This window comes from Aotus nancymaae, unplaced genomic scaffold (genome assembly GCF_030222135.1).
Source record: "Aotus nancymaae isolate 86718 unplaced genomic scaffold, 86718_ANA_hifiasm-v0.15.2.pri h1tg000057l, whole genome shotgun sequence".
Classification (NCBI taxonomy): Eukaryota; Metazoa; Chordata; class Mammalia; order Primates; family Aotidae; genus Aotus; species Aotus nancymaae.
Genome location: NW_026988471.1, coordinates 29,805,535 through 29,828,136, shown reverse-complemented (window position 1 = coordinate 29,828,136; position 22,602 = coordinate 29,805,535). Strand labels below are relative to the sequence as shown.

The window sequence follows — 22,602 nt, the reverse complement described above, 5'->3', positions numbered from 1 at the left end:
TGACCCAGTCAGATGTAAGAGGCCTCTAACTGGATCCAAGTCAGTCAAATTCAATCCTGGACCCAGTCCAGTTTCTGTGGCAACTTCCAAACCCAATTTGGATCAGAAATTTGGTCAAACTCAGAGAGCTCAAAACACAAATGTGTGGAGCTCCAAAATCTGAGCTAATTCACCGTGATCCTGATCCCCAGCTGCCCAGAGAGATCAACGGACACAAATGGGTCCTGTGGGTGCCTCACTTTGTTCACTCAGTGCTCCTCAGGGGTCATTAGAAGATCTACTTCTGATCCCACTTCTGACACCATCTAATAAAAGAAAATCTTCAGCCAAATTAAATTTAAAGGAGTTTAATTGCACAATGAATGATTCGTGAATTGGGCAGCCTTTTGAGCCAGGGTAGGCTCAGAGACTCCAGTTCAGCTATGTGGTGGAAGAAGATTTATGGACAGAAAAAGGAAAGTGACATATAGAAAACAGAAGTGAGGTACAGAAATGGCTGGATTGGTTACAGCTCAGCATTTGCCTTATTTGAACACAGTTCAAACAGTTGGCTACATTTGATTGGACAAAATTCGGTATTTGGCACAAGTGTAGGCTAAGGTCTGTTTACACCTCTACTCATTATAGTTCAGGATATACAGAAAAGCCTGTAGGCCAATGTAAAATACATAAAGAAGGAGTTTTAAGCTAAACTTGATGTAACAGATGTTAGGTACCTTTTCATGTGCTTGTAGACCATTTGTATACCTTTTTTGGAAAGATCATTTGTATGCCTTTTTTGGAAAAAAAAAGTCTATTCAAGTCGTTTGCCCATTTTTTAAACAAAGCAACATATTTAAACATTTATTATTTTGTATTTATTTGAGCTTCCAATTAAGATTTGAAGAACAATTCCACTGATCTAAAAAGGAAGAAGGAACATATCTAAATGTGATTACTCTATTCCATCTCCCATTTTACATGCCAGGGCCCTTCAGTTGGGCGCAGATGTCAGCTCTGAGAGCTCTGCACCACCGTATCCACACATGCCCCTTCCTGGAGATAAACTCTCAAGCTCCATGTTGCTTTTCAATCATCAGAGCTAATTTTTTTCCACAGTTGTGACATGGCATTTTGCCAGCCAAATCACTGTGTTTGGCAATGTGTCAACAGATTGGAGTTTCAGACGCCTTTCCTGGAGACAAAGGGATCTGGGGAAAAGGCAGTTCTAATCCAGGGGACCCTCACTGCTTTGTGAACTACAGATGCAATGTGCAAGCTTAAGAAGGGAAGGAGTGAAAGCAAACGCAATCTGAACCTCTTGTCTCCAAGACTGATTCTGGCCCGATAGCATCTCTGACAGCAAGGTGTCCCTCGCTTCTTACTAATAAAAAGAATTCAAGTGCTGGACTGAAGGGACTTAAGAAAAACTTCAACTGAAAAAAAGAAAGTAACTCTATTTCTTGCATTTGATCTGTCAGCTGTCTTCCATAAGCTCCTCTCCTGTCTCTCATGCTATATAACCCAGTTATTGAGTCAAACTGGTTCAGCTTGATTTCTTGGTCAATGGCACTGGAATCATTGTTAGGACTCTGAATGACACTTGTCATTAGATTCAAGAAGGAACAGAAAAATGAGGCAATCCTATTTTTAGGTCTCTACCTTTTCCCAAGTGCTTCTCTCCTGGTCCAGAGGCAGCCACTTTCTAGGGAGCAGGACAGCCTCCCAAGAGACCTGCTCTGCCCAACTTATACCGGATCACAATGTTTGGTTTCTCAGGTCCTTGGGTGTCAGCTGAGTTTCCAAATGTGCTTCAAGTTTGATCTAGTTTGGCTGTGAGTTTTCCATTCTCAGTTATTAATAATCATGGGGCACAGGGTTGGCATAGATGATTAGAATTCATAGATGTGCTTTCTCCTATATGGCCAAGGTTGTAAATTCTTCCTCTGATGGGGTTTTCTGTACTAATTTCATAGGGCTGCCATAACAAAGTATCATACACGGAGTGGCTTAAACAACAGTAATTATCCCATAATTCTAGAGGCTGGAAGTCTGAGACCAAGATGTTGACAGGGTCACACTCCCTCCAAAGGTGCTAGGGAAGGATCAGTTTCAGGCCTCTCTCCTCCATTCCATTAGGAGGCCTGTGGCAGCCTTAACTTCCATCTTCACATGACGTTCTCCCTGTGGGCATGCCTGTCTGTGTCCAAATTAGACATCCGTTAAGACACCAATCATGTTGTCTTAGGGCCTATCTGGATCATCTTATATTTTTGATTACCTCTGTAAAGACCCTCTTTCCAGGGTACTGGGTGTTAGGAATCCAACATAATCCTTGGGGTGGAAAAAGAATGCAATTCAACCCATAACACAAGCGGAATCTTGGTCTGGACTCAAATGGGTCAAACCAAGGCTTAGTATGAACCTGTCTAGAACTCAGCTCCTCCCTATAAAACAAACGGCTAGGACAAGGGGATTTTAAGACTGTCTTCCAGCTTTAAAATCTCCTAGTCTTAACATTTCTTTTTTCCTTCATGAAAACATATCCATTTGATGTCCATTCCCCATAGGCTTGGCTCTCTACTAAGGTTTCTCTCAATCATGGGTTAAACATCTAAAAAACATGGCAACCAGTGGCATGGCATGTGCCCCAAAGGTCCCAAGGCAAGGCTCACAGGCACTGAAGGGACAGGGGACCATCAGAGGGGGAGTATGCTTTGAAGACAGACAGGACTTACCAGGACCCATCAAGCCCCTCCTCTGCCACCACAGGCCTCTGAGTGTCCCTCTATGCTATTTACTGCTTCTGATCCCCAAAGACATCACATATGCCAGCCTTCTCAGCCTCAGCCTCAGCTCACTCTCTCCTCTTTATCTCGCCAGGAGAGCCGCTCATGCAGAACTACAAATGTTGTCTTCCGTGATAAAATTATCCTGTGCGGGCTGGGAAATCCACCCCACGCAGCGGGCAGCCCTCAACTGACAATGCAGCTCCCGGAAAACACTCAGCAGCCGAGCTCTGAACAGTGATTAGCGCAAGTGTCTGTTTTGCTTACGTGTCTTCACATAGACATTTTCAGGCTGGGTAAGTGAGAAGGACACCCAGCCTTGCGCCTCTCCGCAGGCATCATCATCTGTGGGAGAGACCCATGGGAAACACTGCCATTCCCCCTCCCACTGCTGGGAGTGCATTTTCCATTTTCTTTTCCCTTTTCTTTCCCCAACCCCTGCTCATTGTAGGAAGATTCGAAGCAATAGAAATGTGTAAAGAAGGCATGAAAAAAAAAAAATCAGCCAGCCTTACTAAACAGAGGCAATTATTGTGACATCTTGGCATTTTTGCTTCCAGAATTTTTCTAAACCATTGTGTAACACAGCTGAGATCAAATTGAGTATATTATTTTGAGTCCCACTTTTTTTTTGCATTTGATATTCTCACAGCATTTTGCCAAGGCTGGTTGCTAATCAACCCTCTAATAAAGACTATTTCGGGCTGGGCACGGTGACTTACACCTGTAATCCCAGCACTTTGGGAGGTCGAGGTGGGTGAATCACCTGAGGTCAGGAGTTCGAGACAAGCCTGACCCGCATGGCGAAACCCCATCTCTACTAAAATTACAAAAATTAGCCGGGCATGGTGTCAGGTGCCTGTAATCCCAGCTATTGCGGGGGCTGAAGCAGGAGGATCACTTAAACCTAGGAGGCAGAGGTTGCAGTGAGCCAAGATCGTGCCAATGCACGCCAGCCTGGGCAACAGAGTGAGACTCCACCTCAAAAAAAAAATTATTTGGGAGACTGGCAACGCTACTGATGAAGCGGAAGCCCCATTACGAGTTATTCTCCACGTTGACTTGAATTTCTTCAGGCCCAAGATGGGTCCTGTTTACTCTTATAACACTTGCCTCGAGTTGCAAAAATCCCTGCCTGGCCACTGCTTAAAGGAAAATTGGCCCAGGCACTTCTTGGTACTACAGTGAGAGAAGTAGAAATCTGAGAATCTGGTTCAGGACCAGTATCCCACCGGGGACATTTCCAATGTTCTCTCAGCACCTCGGCTACCAGGAGAGGAGCATGAATTGGAGAGAAGTGGCTGAGACTTGTCCTGAGTGTCCTGTGGGGTCTGATGGGGACAGAGAGCCCAGGTGGGCAGGGCCCAGCCCAGGAGGAGCCTGCATTCACACAAACTCCTATGTCCCAGACGCTGCCCATGCTATTGCATTTAATCCTCAGTCACTCTGCTTTGTACCAATTCATCAGCCCCATTTTAAAGACAAATTAACTGAAGCTTAAAGATTTTAGCAATTTGCCGAAGATAATAAATTCAGTAACAGGCCAGGCTGAGACTCTAATCCAATGCCGAAAGTTTTTAGATCATGCCCATGCTGCCTCTCAAGGTCCTGAGAAGCCTCCCTTTCTCAAGGTAACTCAGTTGACATTCGTTCATTTTAGCAAGCTTGTCTCAAAAAATGAAGAAGCCAGGGTTGGTTGGTGTGGATGATAGGGAGTGACAGGAAGAGCTGCATGCAGGAGCGAGGGAGCCGCCGATGCTCCATAGTTCCGCATGCCGACAACTGATGCTATCAGCTGAGTCCCTGCCCTGCCATAGCCCTCATTCCTCTGAGCTCTAGAGAACAACCTCAGCCAAGGTCAGCTTCCTCCCCAGAGGCAGTAGTCATACAATTGCCCATCCATGTTGAGGATATAAACGATCTGCCCCCTAGCCTGAAAGCACTACGATTTCAAGGGGGCATCCAGAGCTTCACATGGGATCAGCCAAGGCCTCTGTTGCAACAGCCTGTATTGTGAGTTCTACCCAGTTCCTCCCTCTCTCCAGCACTTCTGTCTTCCTTCCCTCCTGGGTGCTGATCCCACCGGCACTCCCCAATAAGCCTGCTGCACATAAACCTCCTTCTGAGTTTGTTTCTCAGGGAACTTGACCTAAGACCATTAGTCATTTACACACAGTGAAAGGAAGGTATAGAAATGCACATCTTCCGATGAAGACTCCTGCACATCAGTGCACTCCCCTAGCACTTACGGCACTGAGGGAAGAGGGTTGTATCTGAAGGACAGGAGAGGAGGGACCAGAAAGTGCTCCCAGAAAGAGCAGGACTCGATGAGATGGCAAAGTAGGGGCCTCTAGGCAGCCAGATGGTGCAGCCTGACCATGGAGCTCCTGGAGGTGTCCCCACCCATGAGGGACAGGAAAGAAAGGACTCAGGAGATAAGAGACTAAACCAGGGGCTTAGTCTGACTGCACGTTAATCCTTAATCCTGACTGCACGTTAGCATCACCTGAGCATCTTTGGAATGTATTATTGCCAGGAGAACCCTGGCTTCACCCCTAAGATTCTGATTTGACTGATCTGGGGTAGGGCCCAGGCATGAGCATTTTAAAAACTCTATCCAAGTGATTCCATTGTGGAGCCAGGCCTGAGGATCACGTGGCTAACAGAGATGGGCAGGCAGAGAAAGCTAATATCTTCCCCTAAAATCTATTCCCTCTGGTGCTCAGGTCCTGACTAACACTGAGACTCACTGCCTCGGCCCAGAGCCCGTGATCACAGAGAGGAACCCTAGCTGCTGAGCCTTTGAAAGTCAGATGACCCCCTGACAGCATTGTGAAGACAGAGTTGTACTTTCTAAATAGTGAGCCAGCCACAACCAGGGCAAGCCCAAGGAGCCTCAAGACAGGATCCCCTGCATGCTTAAACCTGGGGATTCTCTGGGCCCAACCCAAATTTACTAAATTGAATTTCTAGGGTGAGGCCTGGGAATCTCTGCACTGTTTAACAAACTCCCCAAGTGAACCTTATACATGGAAGTTTGAGAATGCTTAGGGCTCCCCGCCAGGGCCTTTCTAGATGTGCCCCATCACTTATATGAGACTTTTGCTTCCTAGGTAGCCAAGGAACCCTTGCTGCTCCTACATTTTCCAAAGCATTCAAGTAGGGGTCACTGTAAATTCCTGGAGAGACAAATCCGCTTGTCAATGAGGAGCTGAAAAGAGCACGAGAAACCTCTCCAGTAAATTCTTTCTGGTGAGTTTTTTCCTTTTAGCAGGTATGGTAAACATTGCTTGTGAATTGTTCCAAATATATTTTTTTCTCATTGTGCAGTTGAACTGGCAGTTTTGCATAATAAAAAGTTAACATAATGAGCCAAACAAGAAATGAATAAAGCTTGATTGTTTAGTTCAGAGGCAGTATTTACACTGAGCCTACAGTCCTTATCCTCATGCGTGGCCCATTGTTCAGTGATTGAACTCTCAAGATGTAAGTATGGCTCTAAAAAGGATAAAAATTGATATTAATAGACTTGTACGGACCTCCGCAGTAGCATCATCTTATCAAGGAAGCACAAATGTTTCTTTGACCACTCATCTTGGCTCTTTGTAATCATAACTGAGCTTGATTGAAACCTGACCTTTACGAGGCATCTCTATGTATTTCTCGTACATGGTCGTACTTGGCAGTTTTAACTTCCTCATTTAATTACTTTGTGATAGTGCCAGCATCCATATTAATGAAATTATTTTGATTATATTTCATAGATAATGTGTCAGTGGGCAATTAGCAACCCCATACAGAGCCCCACGTGGTTCCTTTGCTGGTTCAGACCCATGACTCCTTCCTTCTTCCCTCTCTGGGATCCCAGCTGCCTTCCTCTTTTCTTCAAGGAATTCATCTCCTACCTTGTTGGAGTTCCTTTTGTCACCTCCAAAATTGGCTATCAATGGAGACAGTCTTCTCAGGACATCTCTTTCTTTCTCTCCCCCAAAATGAGCACAGACATCCTTTAAATTAGTTTTCTTGCCCATCACCTTAGGGAACAGATGGAGGAGCCCAGGATTCCACAGAAAAAGCGGCACTGGTCCAAGCTGGTTCTCCAAGGTCATTTTGTTAGAGGGTACCTGGAGGTCTCTCCCATGGGGATGGAAAGACTTTTCTTGAGCAACTGGCTCCAAAATGAGGCTATCATACCATAGTCCCCATGGGTTGGGGTTGGCACGGCCACCAGCCTGTGCTAGAACCTGCTTACCTATCCTTTGCACCAATCCTCTGTGCCTGCCTCTTCTTCCCCAAGGTCCACTCACCCTATATAGGGCACTGGGGCTTTTCTTTCTTTCTTTTTTTTTTTTTTTTTTTTTTTTTTTTCTGAGACAGAGTCTCACTCTGTCATCCAGGCTGGAGTGCAATGGTACGATCTCGGCTCACTGCAACCTCTACCTCCCGAGTTCAAGCAATTCTCCTGCCTCAGCCTCCTGAGTAGCTGGGATTATAGGTGCGCACCACCATGCCCAGCTAATTTTTGTATTTTTAGCAGAGACGGGGTTTCACCATGTTAGCAGAGCCAGTACCCCTCAACCCTGTCCAGTCTTGAACTCCTGACCTCGTGTCTACCCACTTCAGCCTCCCAAAGTGCTGGGATTACAGGCGTGAGCCACTGCGCCCAGCCAGCACTTAGGCTTTTCTAAGTAAGTGAAATGTGTCTCCACCTGTTTACCAAATGCCCTTCCTCTGTCTACAAGCCGTTTTGCACCAACTGTGAACATTTCTGATCTGTACCTGTCCCCATTCCACCCCATCCCACCCCATTTATTGCCTTCCAGGAAGAAGGAAGCGTTTTTCATGAGGTCCTTGAGTTAGCTAGAGAATGACTGCAGGTAGCTTATTACATGCATTGGTTGACCTAAGCCCTCTTGCCTCGAATTCCTGAGAATTTACTTATCAGGAGATCAATCAAAGAAGGGTGTAGCAAGAATAATTTGTATCCTGTCCTTTCCTGCCTACGTTCATGTTTCTAGCCCCAAAACAGAATCTGGTTCTGGTTCTGGTCCACGAGCATTCCTCGGGCTGCAGTGACAGTGACCAGCCTTAGGCTGTACTTTCATGGATCTGGTGCCCACCAAAGGAGCTCACCCTGAGTGGCACCAAAATGCAGAAAGGGGCAGAGCCAGCACCCCCTCAACCCTGCCTGATGCAAGGTTTCCTGCCTCTCCAACACGGACAGGACTTGGGTTCCTCAAGGCCCCCTCCACCATGGCCACCACATGAGAAGGAAGGAAGAGGGGTTCATTCCCTTTCAGTCCGTCCACACCCGTAGCAGAGCTAATTTCTTCTGTGCAACAACCTGTGGCAACACTATAGATGATCATATTTTTCCCTTCCCTTTTTGTGTCTTTAGCCAATGCTCACAGCATAGACTTACTTGTTTTTGAAACAGAACCTTTAAGGAACAAACCAAAATGAGTTCTTTCTCGCACTCTGGATTTTTTCTTGGTCAGCGTCAGGTCTTACTTCCCTGGCCTAGGTTCTCTCCGTCATCCTTCCCAGAAATTTCTCTGGTTTCTACCTTAGAAGTGCCAACTTCCCACTAACCTGGTTCTCCTAAATTTCCACCAGCCAGATACTAAGTCAAATTTTACTAAAGAATAGCCATCATTTATTGCACACTTACTACGTACCAGGCTCAGTATTCAACATTTTACCCGCCTTTGCTTCTTCCAGTCTCACAATGGCCGATGAGTTTGATTTTATTATTATCAGCATTTTGGGCATTGAGGAAACAGGCTTAGAGTTAAGTAATGTGTCCAAAATTCCACAATAAGTAAGTGGTGGGGTCAGAACAGTTTGACTGAAGGCTTGAGTGTTTATAATGCTTCTCTTAAACATAGTATTAGATTTATCACCTATTGCTCTGAATCTAGGAGCGTGATAAGACCTGTCTTTCCCAGAGGCCCTGTGTGTCCCCAAGAATTATCTTTCTAGAGGTCAAATGACTGAAGTCCCCTTCCTCCAGTGCTACCCTCTTGGACCTTCCCAGCCAGTTCCAGATTCTAGTCTGAGGACTTCCTCTAACTGTAGTTCATTGATCTAGGGGAAATCATTATTACAGCCCAAGAGAAATCAATGGTCTCCTGCTTCAACACTCAGGTAATCCACTTGGTTTACCAAATGCCTAAAGCCCACATAGATTTATTGAGCACCTACTATGTGCCATGTATCTGATAGGAGTTGGGAATAGAGAGGATACATGATCCATTTCCTATAAGGGGTTCATGAACCACTTGGGAAATTATCAAGTATAAGTATATGATAGCCTAAGTGAGAAAATGGTATAGTATGGTAGGATGGTATAGTATGGAGAGGTGGTATACTATAGTGTGCTTTAGTATAGCATGGAGAGGTGAGGGTAGCTGTAAGATTAAGGTAATCTCCATAGTGGATAGGAACCCAAGCTTTGGAGTCAGGTTGGACTGGCTTCAAATCTGAGTGATCATGGGCAAGTGATTTACCCTTTCAAAGTCACAGTGTCTTGTGTATAAAACGGAAACAATGATGCCTCTTTTGTGAGGGTTATGAGGAGTAGTACTCCAGAAAGAACTTATAGTTACAGTGGCAATTGCTAATATTTACTGAACATATCTGCTCCTGGTAAGTAGAAAGATTAGCAGTAATATTTAAACTGGGATTTGAAAGGTGAGTTAGGGTTTGATTAGGCAGAGGAGAGGTTATAAGAAATTATAGATATAAAAGTATCACATTTGAAGTCATAGAAACATGGAAGTGTATAGTATGTCCCAGGATTTTCAAGTGTTCTGGTGGCTGGGGCATGGGCACATGGTATAGGGGAGAAGGAACGGTGACAGTTAGATGGCATGAGAACTCACAGCCTTCACTGAGGGTTTGGAGTTCATTCTCTATCCACCAGTGCCCCATCTTCCCAACCTAGGGAAGAGACACCATTTTATAACATAAACATACTCTAAAGATGGGGAAAAGACCTCGTATACTGCTGGCCAGGCTATAAGCTAGAACAGTCTTTTGGAAGAATATTTAATAATAGGGATCAAAATCCTTTATAGTGTTCATAGCTCCTGACCTAGTCATTTCAATTTTAGAAATTTATCATAAGAAACTCACTGGACGCATTTGGAATAATTTGTGTGCCAGGATTTGTAATGGCTAAAGGTGAGAAATAATCTAATGTCCAAAACCACAGGATTGGCTAATATTCTATTCTATTTTATTCTATTAATTCTATTCTATTATGTATTGGTTAATATGACATTCAAGCATTGGAATAGTATACAGCCATTAAGAATCGTAGTTTTAAAGATGATATCATGACATAAAAATGTTCATGATCTAATTTAAAATGAAAAAAATAGGCTGCAAAACAGTACATAGTTTAATCTCAATCTTGTGAGGGAAAAAAGAAAAGGATGTATATGGGAGAGAGAGAAAGAGCAAGAGAGATATAGGGTGATCCCATTGATAATAAGTTTAGATTAAGGACTTGATATTCTTTGTTTTAGTTATGGTTGAATTTATTTATTTTCTTAATTTTTTTAATTTTTAATTTTTATTTTTATTGAGACAGGGTCTTGCTATGTTGCCCAGGCTGGCCTCAAACTCATGGGCTTAAGTGATCCTCCTGCCTTAGCCACCCAAGGAGCTGGGACAACAGGCATCCCCCACCACTCCCAGCTGAGGCTTGGTAGTCTAAACACTCGCTTTAGGGGCATATACTTGCTCAAGTGATTTGCACAGGAGAAGGACCCTAAGAAGCCATCTGGGAGTGTAAGAACTAGGTCTAGAGACAATAGAGACAGGTCAATCAAGAGTTCATAACCCTAGGGAAGGCAGAGCTTCCTTAGAGAAAGTATAGTGCCCCCAGGGACCACAATGCCTAATGGAGGGCAGTAGATGTTCTGTGGACAACCAGCAGACACTTCCAGGGCTTCCCAGAAATTCCCAGGGGTAGACATTGCATTGGCAGGGGAAAGGCTCCAAGCCAGTGCATTAGGAATGTGAGCATTGAGTTGACATCTTTGCAAGCATTTGTACTCACCAATGACTGAAATGTCTGCGTGATGTGTAGCTGTGTTTAGAAAAAGGAAGACATAAGAAAAGTAGTCATTATCTCTAGGTATAAGATTATGGTGGTTATTTTTAAACTTTTAAATACTTTTTCAGATGTTTCTGTGACAAGTATTTTTATTTTATTTTTTTGAGACAGTCTTGATGTGTCACCCAGGCTGGAGTGCAGTGGCGTGATCTCAAGCTCACTGCAACCTCCGCCTCCCAGATTTGAGCAATTCTCCTGCCTCAGCCTCCTGAGTAGCTGGGATTATAGGCATGCACCACCACACCTGGCTAATTTTTGTATTTTTAGTAGAGGCAGGGTTTCACCATGTTGCCCAGGCTGGTCTTGAACTCCTGGCATCAAGTGATTCATCTGCCTTAGCCTCCCAAAATGCTGGGATTACAGGCTGCACCCAACCTGTGATGAGTGTTTTATAATAAAAAAATTAGTCATTTTTAAACCATCTCCAGCTTCCTTATGTTCCTCTTGCCTCTATGCCTCCTGCTGCCTCACCATGCACACACACTCTGTGTTCTCATCTATGCATAACGAAGAAACTCTGGCTTTTGGGGGGTTCTGTCCTCCAGGGCACAAGAAGGAACTGGGGTGGAATAGACCTGGGCTTGACTTGGCAGTTTGTAATCTGCCTAGCAGGTAGAATGGCACAGCAAACTCGAGCTGGGTGACCTCCAGGCACTGCATATGTTTCAGCATTGATAAAAATCACCGCACTTTGTTGACTTTGCTATTTCTACCCACAGAGGAATGCACAAATACATGAAACCTGTTAAATGATCCATTTAACTATGTGGTAAACACTCTGTATACCTGTTTACTGTCCCAAAACAGTCCCCTTTGTCATGTTTTACAGGGTGATTTGATCATTCCCTAAGTCAACACAGGGTTTGTTTTCTCGTGAAGGAAAAGAGGATAAGGCTCATCAAAACTAGCTGACTCAGGACAGTTTACCTGGAGGGTAAACCAAAGGACAGTATGAGAAAGGGTGCAAAGGAGCTTCTGGGTTCTGGTAATGCTGTTTCTGAATCTGGATGCTGGTAACTTGGATTTTACTTTGTGAACATTTATCAAGCCGTACACTGGATTTGCACATTCTCACCACTCTTACCACAGCCTGCACCTCGACCCTCTCCTCCTGGCTGGCTCCCCACATCCCACACTTCCCAGGAAGGTGTCTCATGACTCCTCAGTGGGAGTACTTCCTACTTTTTCCTGTTCAGGGGTCTCCTATAACCTGCAAATCTCCTTCACAGCACTGATTGCAAGAGAAATGATCTGGCTGCTTTTGCGGTTATTGGTTTCATGTGTGTTTCTCATTAGATCCTAATCAACTGGGCTTGTGTGTCCACTGGGCCTGCTGCTGTGTTCCCTGAGCCTGGTGCAGTGCCTGGCAAGATGGCAGCATGAGAAACAGTCTGTAAGGGAATTATGGAGAGCCAGAGAGGGAGACAGAAGCGTTGGGGGAAGAAGACAGGAAGGGGAAAGGAAGAGAGAGGAAGAGTTGGGTCTCACAAGATCTGAGTATTCCGAGGCATGGCTAGAGGTTGGTGAGTGAGAGCACTCAGGAGTGTGTTGACGTGATTGAGTAAGGAGTCTCTGGAGAAAGAAGTCTCTCTGAGAGAAGGTGGTCTCTCTGTGGGCAAGATTGCTTCAAAGACTGTAGCCTAGGTTCATAAGGGGAGGATGGGGATCCTGCTCCAGTTTTCTTCTGGCTCAGAAGTAACTGCAAAAAAAGAGCTATTTCTTTGTATTTCTTTAGGACACTGAGCACTAAATGTCAGCAGCATGAGTGCAGAGGCCAGCCACGTCAGGGGCAGCCACAGCATGGCAGAGGAAGTGCAGGTGTGGCCATGGCACAGTGGCAGTGAAAGCACTTCCTACACCCACAGCTGGCACCAGAGAAACAGCTCCCACAGGCCAGGCTTGGGTGGCCATAGAAGGATCAGTGCATTTGGTAGACTAAGTAGTGGCAGAGCAGGCCTCTGTGGGGCTTCATGACACAGAGGCCATCATATACAGTGAAGGAGACCGAGGCTCAGAGGGAGGGGAGGGCTGTGGTGGGTCCCATGCATGCCCCAAAAAGCTGTATCTCAGGGCAGCTATGCAGTGCCCAGCAGGAAATGCCAGAAAGGCACTGGAAAAATTTAAGGGTTATGCCACATGACCTTCAGAGTTGGAGCAAGTCTAGCTGTAGAATTTACTGTGAGGTGTTCCCCAGTTTATAACCCCTGGCTGGAATTCTCTGGAAAACAAAAATCACTGAGATTGACTTCTAAAACGTACCTATACATGAGGAGGAAGAACATTAAAGAATCAAAGATGCCAGAAAAGAAAACAGCCCCTGGGATTTGTGAACAGGTGTTCTTGACAGGGTCCCTCACCTAAGCCATTCTTCCGGCACGATTATCACCCAGAGCGGCTTGTTTCTTGGCACCTAGAACACTCCATCGGGAGCTGCTTCTCTTTTTAACTTAGTGCTCCCAAAGACTGCTCTGGGAACAACGGCTCCCAGTCTTAGGGGGGGAAAGTATATTTTTAGAGATGGGAGATGACAAAACCATCATCTATAAGCAAGAAAACTCCCAATTATTTTCCTTGAGATACTGTCTTGTGATATATTATGTGGGTAGGGCTTTCTGAAGCATTTTCTCACCATTTTTTTCTGAAACTATGGCTTTCCAACATTTTTTATTGCCTACCCTATTAGTAAAATCATTTTAAACATGCACCACAAATATCTGCATATTTATTCACTGATTATATTTATGCAATTGTGTGTGTGTGTGTGTGTGTGTGTATTGTTTACTGTATTTATAGTGGAAGTTCTTTTTTTTTTTTTGAGAAAGAGAGAGAATGGGGAGGAGGAAAAAGGAAGAGAAAGAGAGAGAGAGAATGGGGAGGAGGAAAAAGGAAGAGAAAGAGAGAGAGAGAATGGGGAGGAGGAAAAAAGAAAGAAAGAGGGAGAGAGAATGGGAGTATTGCTTTCTTGCCCAGGCTAGAATGCAATTTAGTAATGGGTATTGAAAACCTCTTGTATACTGATAATTATACTTAATGATGTAGTCAGGAAGGAATAAGGGAAGAAAATAACAAACAAACAGTCAACCAATATTTCATTTAAACCTATGAAATGCTATGCAATTACTGAGGAGTGATTTACTTCCAATTATATAGTCACTTTTGGAATAGGTGTGAGGTGGTAATGTATGTTTTGTGTATTTGAAGTGGAGAGTTCTATAAATGTTTATTAAGTTTACTTGTTCTGGGTCTGAGTTCAAGTCCTGAATATCCTTGTTAATTTTCTATCTCATTGATCTATAGAATCGTTAGCTATTCTTGTTACATTGATCCTTTTACCATTATGTAATGTCCTTCTTTGCCTCTTTTGATCTTTGTTGCTTTAAAGTCTACTTTATCAGAGGCGAGAATTGCATCTCCTGCTTTTTGTTTATTTGTTTATTTTTACTCTCTGTTTGGATGGTAAATCTTCCTCCTTCTCTTTGAGTCTTTGTGTATTGTTGCATGTAAGATGGGTCTGGATGCAGCATACCGATGGGTTTTGGCTTTTTATCCAATTGAAATATATATAAGTTTAATACTGGCGTTTGATGCTAGCTGGCTGTTTTGCCCATTAGTTGATGTAAATTTTTCATTGTATTAATGTTCTTTGCTTTTTAATATATTTTTAGAAAGGCTGATATTGGTTGTTCCTTTATATGTATAGTGCTTCTTTCAGAAGCTCTTGTAAAGCAGGCCTGGTGGTGGTGAACTCTCTAAGTACTTGTTTGTTCGCAAAAGATTTAATTTTTCCTTCGCTCATAAAGCTTAGTTTGGCTGGATAGGAAATTCTGGGTTGAAAGTTCTTTTCTTTAAGGATGTTAAATATTGGTCCCCACTCTTTTCTGGCTTGTAGGGTTTCTGCTGAGAGATCTGTGAGTCTGACAGATTTCCCTTTGTGGGTAACCTGACCTTTCTCTCTGGCTGCCCTTAGTATTTTCTCCTTCATTTCAACCCTAATAAATCTGGCAATTATGTGCCTTGGGTTGGTCTTCTTGAAGAATATCTTTGTGGTGTTCTCTGTATTACCTGGAGTTGAATATTACCTTGCCTTGCTAAGTTGGGAAAGTTTTCCTGAATGATATCCTGAAGAGTATTTTCCAACTTGGATTCATTCTCTTTATCACATTCAGGTACACCTATCAAACGTAGATTAGGTCTTTTCACATAGTCCCATATTTCCTGGAGACTTTGCTCATTCCTTTTCATCCTTTTTTCTCCAATCTTGTCTTCTCGTTTCACTTCACTGAGCTGGTCCTCGACTTCTGATATCCTTTCTTCTGCTTGATCAATTCGACTGTTTAAGCTTGTGCATGCTTCACGAAGTTCTCGTGTTGTGCTTTTCAGCTCCATCAATTCACTTATATTCCTCTCTAAATTGTCCATTCTCGTTAGCATTTCGTCAAACCTTTTTTTAAGGTTCTTAGTTTCTTTGCATTGGGTTAGAACAAGTTCTTTTAATTCACAGAAGTTTTTCATCACCCACATTTTGAAACCTGCTTCTGTTATTGGAACACACTCATTCTCCATTAAGCCTTGTTCTGTTACTAATGAGGAATTGCGATCCCCTGTAGAGGGAGAGGCATTCTGATTTTGAGTATTCTCTGCCTTTTTAGGCTGGTTTCTTCCCTTCATTATATATGTATCCGTCTGTTGTCTTTGTAATTGCCGACTTTCTAACTAGGTCTCTGAGCGGACGTCCAACTTTTTGATTCCCAGCGCCGAAGTCTGAGCAATCCACTGTGCCAGCCAAGACAGCGGTGTTAAGATTGATGGTGCCTTTCTGCCCAGGAATCTCTGGACTCTGCACCAAGAACTGCCGCTTTAAGGCGCCAGCAAAACCGCCGCGCCGGCCACAAGAGTCGCTCTGGCGACCCGTGGAGCTCCTCTGCTGGGAATCTCCTGGTCCGTGAGCTACAAATATTCGTCTGAAAGTGTGGCGTCCTCTCGTTGTCTGCGCTTTCACTGGGAGCTACGTGCCTGAGCTGCTAGTGGTCAGCCATCTTGGATCTCTCTCTGGAAGTTCTAATAGAAGGAGTCCACTGGGGTGCAGGCATCCCACTAAACAAAAACAAGGCAGACAGGGCAAGCATCATAATTCTCAGCTCATGGATTAATAGACTAAGCCTTGGAGAGGAAGGGACTTGCCCAGTTCACATAGCCAAAAGTTGCAAAACTGAGGTTAAAACTCACTTCCATGCTTTCCAGCTTCTCAGATTCTTCATGCACATGCCAAATACCTCTTTCTACTCATCAGAATTTGGAAATGGACCAGACATATCAGTTTTTGGTGATTTATACATCATTTCCCCACTTTACCTATTTTATCATTATTGCCTATAGCACAGGGCATGCTATGCTCTCAGGGTTCTGGAATTGGCGTCTAGAGAACACCTACGAATGAGGAGGAAGAACATCAAGGAATTAAAGATGCTGGAAAAGCAAAGAGCCCCTTGGATCTGAGAACAGGAAGCATGCACTTTACATGCCTCATCTCTTTCTGCCCCATCCATTAAGCAGGGATGATACAGAGACCTTCCCTGGGTCTCACCATGCCCAGGGTTAAAGTGTTCTGCAGTGTATTTGTAGAAAGATGATGCTCTCTGTAGTATACAGAGATCTGATGTGACTGACATGGAGTGGTCACTCTTTTTTTTTTTGAGATGGAGTTTCACTCTTGTTGCCCAGGCTGGAGTGAAATGGCACTACCTCAGCTCACTGCAACCTCTGCCTCCCGGATTCAAGTGATTCTCCTGCCTCAGCCTCCCAAGAAGCTGAGATTACAGGCGTGTGCCACTACGCTTTGCTAATTTTTTGTATTCTTAGCAGAGGTGGGGTTTCTACATGTTAGGCTGGTCTCAAACTCCCAACCTCAGGTGATCTGCCCGCTTTGGCCTCCCAAAGTGCTCAGATTACAGGCGTGAGCCACTGCACCTGGCCAGAGTGACCACTGTTGACACAGGAGACGTGGCAATGGTACTTCCCTGTATGAAAATGAGGCCTGAAGGAAGGTTGCTTGCCTTTCTTCAGCAGAGGTGTTTTGTGAAACAAAACAAAACACCAATTCCCTGAAGCAGAATAAAGAAACTGAAATATCTGGAAACAAAACCACAAAAGCCAAGAAATGGGCAGTTCAGGGGCCCCAGGAAGTGAGGTGCGATCCGCAGATAGGCTTGGGCAGAGTATCTGGAAGCTGTCACTGTTTACAGCCTCTGTCCTCTCTCTCTCCAAGAGGCACCAGGGCCCAGTGCTGAAGTCACTGTTTAACGAAGGTGGAGCCCGCCCTTACCTGGTACAATATTTATAAGGAAAATCCAGAGGGCAGGAGCAAGCAGACACCAGCACTGCTCTCTCTCCCAGACGCTGTGCTCTCCTCTGCCAGTCTCCTCCACCACTCTCCACCCCGAGAACCTGTGGAAGCTGCCCTGTCTCCCCTCCTCCATCTGATACACCTGTCTAGGAAACAGGTAAGGTGTGAGTGGTCATCTCCCAGAGCTGTGGACCAAGGCAATCCTCTAAACATTAGTGAGGATGTACAATTCTCTAGAGAGCTTCATGATGTCAAGTCTGAGTTCCCACCTACGGAGGTATACATTCAGTAGCTCTGAAAATGGGGTGTTTCTGATGCAAGTGGTCCAAGGGTATGCTTTAAGAAAAACTAGGGCAAAGGGTGAGTTAATTTTCTAAGAGAAGCGAATCCAAATTTTGCATAGTTCGTGCGAAGAGAATATTTCTTATTCTGTCACCTTTGATTTCTGCTCATTCTCAGTTGTGACATTGAGGACTGTGTTCACCATAAGGGACACACTGATGACAGAAATCATGTCTTCTTTTTTCACTGACATGTAGTTTCTGATACATAGTAGGTGCTTAATAAACATTTGCTGAAAGGAAGAGTGGGCCCCAGGACCTTCGTTTTCTAATCATCTAGCTTATTAGTTATAGGAATGAAGTTGAAAACTCTGGGTTAATCACAAAAGACAGATCATTACCACTTCAGAGATTCAGAAGGTTCCTATATGCTTCTAGCAGTGTTATGGTCACACACATCTGTCTCTGTAACTGCTAAAGTTGCGTAATCTTTGAGATGTGATGCTATTCTCAGGGAGACCTTTCCAGCTGCTCAGCTTGGACTCAAGTTAAGCAGATTAGAATAAGTGCAGATATTTTCCCTCTATAGTTACAATTGGGTCATCAACTACTGACTGCCCCGTTTGTCCTGGGTTACAAACACAACTTTGCTTACCCTCAAGTGGCAATAACTAGATCTTCAATCAGATTATTTTCTTGAATTGTCTCACCTTTGTACCCAGCTTGATATAAGTGGTTTTTTTTTTTTTTTTTTTTTTTTTTTTGAAGTTTAGAGGAGTGACAGCTGCAGGAAGGCTTACTTTTTAGTAGATTGGTTGATGGAAATATGATAATCTACCAACTGTGTAATAGGCAAAAAGTACATGTAGCATGAGTTCATTATCCCAATTTGTAGATGGAAAAAGTGAGGGACCTGGTGAGTATCTTGCTGCTAAAGTTCATACCAGTTGCAAATGACAGAGCTAGAGTTCTGCTGTGCCTGGTAGGTACCCTGTCTTGTCCCCTAGTTATTGGGTTGTATTCAGTTACCCTCTTAAAAGAACACCTTAGAAGGAAAGGTGCTATGAAGAAATGTGCACATTAGGCCAGGCACTGTGGCTCACACCTGTCATCTCAACACTTTGGGAGGCCGAGGTGGATGGATTGCTTGAGCCCAGGAGTTCAAGACCAGCCTGGGCAACATGGCGAAACCCTGTCTCTACAAAAAAAATGTAAAAATTTGGGGGCTGGGAAAAAATATTAGCTATGCGTGGTGGTGCAAGCCTGTAGTCCCAGCTATTGGGGGCAGGAGGAGGGATGCCGTGATTGAGGTGAAAGGACCGCTTGAGCCCAGGAGGTTGAGGCTGCAGTGAGCTAGGATCATGCCACCGCACTCCAGCCTGAGTGAGACACTGTATTGAAGAAAAAAAAAAAAAAAAGACCAACCCACTGGCCCTGAGGCATACTCTGTGTCAAGCATTGTGCTTGATACTTCCATATGGTGAGCTGTGTGATTTGGGGCATGTTCCTTAACCTCTTAGGGTCTCAGTTTTCTCATCACTAAAACATGGTAGCAACAGTAATCTGCCTCAAAAGGTCATTGAAAGGATCAAATGAGATCGTGTATGGAAAGCACTTAGCAGTATTTGAACACATGGCAAGTGCTCAAAACGTTTTTGTCATTGTTGTTGATGTTATTTTAGCCTGGCTTCTCTATAAAACAAAGCCTGAGGCAAAGCTTACGTGTGACTGTACTTGGTAGGTAAGACACCAGGGGAGTGAGAGTCAGGGAAGTGGGAAATGAGAGGAAAAAAAGGGGAAGCAGTGAGGGATGATGTGCCACCCACCTGGCCTCTCTTCACAAAGAGGCATGGCCAGCCACTTGGCCAAAGCAGGGCCCCTCTGGACTGGCGCTGTAGATGCATTGTGCCTTGGAAAAGTCTATCCAAGGGAGGGTGGAGAGGACCTTTATATGTTGGCTCACTCTGTCTCCTCTTTTCTTGTTCAAGGCTTGCCCTATGGGGAGTTAACTGCCCTGCAATTCCAGTTTGTTTCTTCCGACCCCCTTGGCAGCCACTGGGAAAACTAGATCTAATTGCTAGAGGCTTAGCACTTCATCTGAGTCCAGAACTGGTCAGAAGAGCCACTTCCTTGGCTAGAGCAGAAAAGGGACCAAGAGTCCTAGAGACAGGTTGAGGCTAAGAGAACCTGAGACAGCACCTAAGAAAGGTTTAATAAAGACCAAAACATCATTATCAATATCTGCTGAACACCGTGTATGGCACTAATGTTCCTGCCTATACGTCACCTCTTTCTCCCATGAGAATACCATAAAGGGGACCCTGGATGTGCTGGTCCATCCTATCTCTCCTCAATGTTTGGAAGAAGTCAGGTTGAGAGCATCCTAACTCTCTCAGAACTGTCCATGGTGGAGCATGCCACTGATAGACAGCAAGAAAGTCCACAGCCTTGCAAAAGACCAGAGCAGAATCAAAAGGAGGTGTTGATTTTCTACCAAACTTGGGGCTCTATCTTTTGAACAAGTGCTTCCTAAAGTATGGTATACCTAGAACACTAATTTTGGGGGCTGTTGCTGGGGACTCCTTGATATAAAGCATTTATGATCAAATATTTGGATGAACATTGCCTCCCACTCTTCCCTCCTCAGAGAATCATGATTCATGTTTACTAAAAAAGGCTCAGAGAAGGCCAAAACAAAGAAACCAGTTGCACCGAGTCCACCAGAGCTTCCCATACTGAACTCCAGTCGGAATGCAGCTTTGGGCCATGTGTCTGTGGACCCAGTCTCTTTTGTCTTGATTCCTAAATTCTCAGGGGACTCTTCTCCACTATGCACTGCTTTTGTTTTGCACAAACTCTTTTGAAGAAAAAATTCTGCAATGTAAGGGAAGGCTGTGTGGTGTATGAGAAGCTTACCAATCTGCAAAGCTGATTCTCCCAGGAAACAACCAGGAAAGCTCAGCCAAGCCTTGTTTCTGCATCTTAATAATAAAGAGAGGTGAACAAGGCAATCCCCAAGGAGTCTCCCAGCCTCATGTAATCCATGATACTCATGTTGCAAGGCAGCTAAAGGTCACCTCGTCTACCTCTTGCATTGCCTCAGGGACAAACTATTTAGTGAATAAAGAGATCAAAATTTTTAAGACATGTTATAGGGGTATGAAGTGAAGGTTTGCCTGCCGCTGCCCTCTCTGGTGAATTGAACATGAAACGGGGATGTGTACCATGTCCCAGAGTAGTGGCTGGGGCGATGAGTTGCCTCTAAGGACGTGGGCTGGAGGACAGCCAGGGATCTGGGGTTAACATCCTCACTTCGGCCAAATAAGTCCCCAGGGACCTTTAAAACTGGGAGTACCTGGGAGGTTTACTTCCTTTTCCTCTGAAAGAATGGTCCCTCGGTCAGCACTCTGCCCTCTGATCTCCACTGCTCAGCCATGTCCACCTCCCATGCCTGTGGATCAGGTCTGACCAGCACCTCCCATGCAGCTCAGAGGACTGAGCCAGACCCCATCACAGCCTACAGACCAGAGACACAGAGTGGCTCTGTCTCCATCAGAACCACACACCTGCCTTCAGGAGAGGCACCCAGTGGCCCACTAGAGGCCATTGGTTCCCAAGGGCCTGAAGACGGAGAGTTGATGAAGAGATGACAGGAACCCTCGCCCCACCCCGTTCTCCTCACCAAACGTTCTGCCTTCTCCCAGGTCTCATCTTTAACCAGACATGGCTGTCAACCAGCTGAACTATATATACCAATAAGCCTCATATCAGAAAGCTTTAGCTTTCTTGCAGGAACTTAAGATACTGTCAGATGGCATGACCCCAGCGGGAGATGAGGGCAGAGGCTTTCTGCAGGGGCTGGCTCCTGGGACCCCAGCCAGCAAGCCATCCCAAGCACGTTCCGTCAACCCGGAGCTGTCCTGAGCCAGTGCTGCCATCCCCTCGGACTTGTCCTCAAACGGTCTTCTCCCTCAGCCAGGTCATCTTCCCCAGGTGGAGGGATTCCCCACAGCTACCTGCCTGTTCTGGAACATAGCCCAGGCAGCAAGAGAGGAGGAGGTCTCCTGGGATCTCGTCTCCCTCTCTTCTCAGGCAGAGGCTCCCAGGCCTGTCCCCTCTGCCCCAGGTCCTGTCCTTCCCACCATCTCCCCAGTGGGCCCTGCACGAGCTGATGTTTAGGCCATTTCTGCTCCTCTCTTTCCTCTCTTTCCTTCTTGCCCTTAGTCTTTGCCTTTGGAAGCTCTGACTCTCCCAGCTTTCTTTTCTTTCTTTCTTTCTTTTTCTTTTTTGAGATGGAGTCTCACACTGTTGCCCAGGATGAAGTGCAGTGGCTCCATCTCGGCTCACTGCAACCTCCACCTCCCAGGTTCAAGCGATTCTCCTGCCTCAGCCTCCCAAGTAGCTGGGATTACAGGCATGTGTCACCACGCCCAGCTAATTTTTTGTATTTTTAGTAGAGACAGGGTTTCACTATGTTGGCCAGGCTGGTCTCGAATGCCTAACGACATGATCCACCTGCCTCAGCCTCCCAAAGTGCTGGGATTACAGGCATGAGCCACGGCACCCAGCTGCCCTCCCAGCTTTCTTAGGGCTAGAGAGGGAAAGAATGACAGAAGGAACATGGGAAACCTCAGAGGCCTAACCACCACCCACCCCAGCCTGCCTTTCTCTGCTTCACTCACTCAGACACACGTTTACATCCTCATTAACACACACACACACACACACACACACAAAGCTCCTTTTTCATGTTGCCTTTGGACATATTTAATATAGAAAGCTCTTGTTTTTGTAAAACTTTTCTCCTCCCACTGGTCCATACTCTGACCCCCGAGATGAGACCCCATCTGCTTGGATGGAGGCTTGTTCCAGAACAAGTTCAGCCCAGGCCTTCCTGGGGACCTTCATCGTATGCCTCCGAGCTCCTGGTCAGAAAATGGAATGGCTGCCTTGACCAAGGTGCTTGGCCACTGGTGCTACTGGATATGTCTCCAACCTTCTGCCACCCTCCACCAGAGCTTCCACACCAGCGCTCAGCCCACTTACCTCTGCAACCTCCACAGGTCAGGCCTGAGAGACCCAGAA

General features: G+C 45.2%; 1 protein-coding gene across 2 annotated transcripts in view; it reads left to right on the top strand.

Moving 5' to 3' along the window:
• Positions 1-2,986: 2,986 nt before the first annotated feature.
• CAPN13 (calpain 13) overlaps positions 2,987-22,602 on the top strand; it is a 99,801-nt gene continuing 80,185 nt past the window's right edge. Inside the window, exons 1-2 of one of the 2 annotated variants that reach the window (XM_064363965.1) lie at positions 2,987-3,064; positions 5,882-6,020. The gene's annotated coding sequence lies outside the window, so the exon portion shown is untranslated. The remainder of the gene's footprint in view (positions 3,065-5,881; positions 6,021-22,602) is intronic. The other variant, XM_012475543.2, reaches the window with a different exon arrangement.